Consider the following 1,822-nt stretch of genomic DNA (forward strand, 5'->3'; position numbering starts at 1 on the left):
GTAAGATGGTGAGAAGGGCCAGGTCATGATTAAGGTAAGGACCGTGGGTTTTTTTATTCTAAGTGCCCTGAAGTCTCCTTTGCTAGTTCCTTTTCATCTTTCAGGCCTCTTCATTGTGGAGTGCCTTAGCATCGTACCTCGTACCTATCTAGGCCCTAATAGCATTCACCCTCATGGCTTTAAATGAAATGTACACATTGACAACTCTCAAAGTATAGCCCCAACACAGACTGTTAGTTAACCATGGACCCGCGTATAACCAACTGCCCACTTAACATCTCAACATTAACATACCCAAACCAAAACCTCCCCATTTAGCTCATCAAAACCTGTTCCTTTTGCACTCCTCCAACTCAGTGAATGCCAATTCTCTCTGTCCCGGTGCCCAGACCCAAAACCTCGAAGTCATCCTTGATTTTTTCTCTTACACTCTCTACAAGGAATCCAACAAATCCTTTGGTTCTCACCTTTAAAGCATATCCAGATCCAATCAATTCAAACCACCTCCAAAGTTAATCCTTAGTCTAAACCATCATCATCTCTTGCTTTGATTTTTGGAATGGCCTCTTCACTAATCACTTTGCTTCCCTTTTTTTCCTCCTATGGTTTATTCTCCAGACAGCAGCAAGAGTAACTTTTTAAAAAAATATATATTTTTTAAAATTTATTTCAGAGAGGAGAGAGAAATAAAAACATCAATGATGAGAGAAAATCATTGATTGGCTGCCTCCTGCATGCCTCCTACCGGGGATTGAGCCCACAACCCAAGCATGTGCCCTGACCAGGAATTGAACTCTGAACTCCTGGTACATAGCCAGGGCCAGAGTGACTTTTGAATCTCAAATTGTGGCCCTGGACACTGTGGCTCAGTTGATTGCTGGTTGAATTTCCAGATGTTTCTCTTTCTCTCTCTCTCTCTCTCTCTCTCTCTCTCTTTCTCTCTCTCTCTCTCTTTCTCTCCCTCTCCTTCCTCTCTAAAAATCAATAAAGTATTCTTTTAAAAAAAATCAAATTGTGCTCAAAACCTTCCAAGCCTTATTATCTCACTGAGAGTAAAAGATATGTCTAATAATAGCCTAAAAAGCCCTAGTTCACCTGAACACATTACCTCTGTAACTTCATCTTCTCCATCTCTTCCTTTTGCTCATTCTCCCTCAATCCTAAGCAACCACTAGTCTACTTTTGGTCTTGGTAGATTTTTCTATTCAGGACTTTCATGTGAATGGAATCATATAAAATGTGGCCTTCTGTGTCTGACTTTTTTAAAAAATATTTTTCGATTGACTTCAGAGAGGAAGGGAGAGGGAGAGAGAGATAGAAACATCAATGGTGAGAGAGAATCATTGATTAGCTGCCTCCCACAGGTCCCCTACTGGGGATCGAGCCCGAAACCCAGGCATGTGCCCTGACCAGGAATCGTGACCTCCTGGTTCATAGGTTGATGCTCAACCACTGAGCAACAGTGGCCAGTCTGTCTGTCTTTTTTTACTTAGCTAATGTGTTCAAGGTTCATCCAAGTTGCAGTATGTATCAGCACTTCACTCCTTTTTTATGGCCAAATAACATTCCATTTTATGGATATTGTTTACCCACTCATTCATTGATGAACACTTGGGTTGTTTCTACCTTTTGGCTACTAAGAATAATGCTGCTGCAAACATTCATGTACATATTTTTATGTGGACATATGTTTTCAATTCTCTTGGGTATATACCCAAAGGTGGAATTGCTGGGTTATATGGTAAGTCTATGTAATTCCTAGAGGAACTGCCACACTATACTATAATTTTGCAAGATGTTACCACTGGATGAAAGGGTACAC

Source organism: Myotis myotis, unplaced genomic scaffold (assembly GCF_014108235.1).
Source record: "Myotis myotis isolate mMyoMyo1 unplaced genomic scaffold, mMyoMyo1.p scaffold_m19_p_16, whole genome shotgun sequence".
Lineage (NCBI taxonomy): Eukaryota > Metazoa > Chordata > Mammalia > Chiroptera > Vespertilionidae > Myotis > Myotis myotis.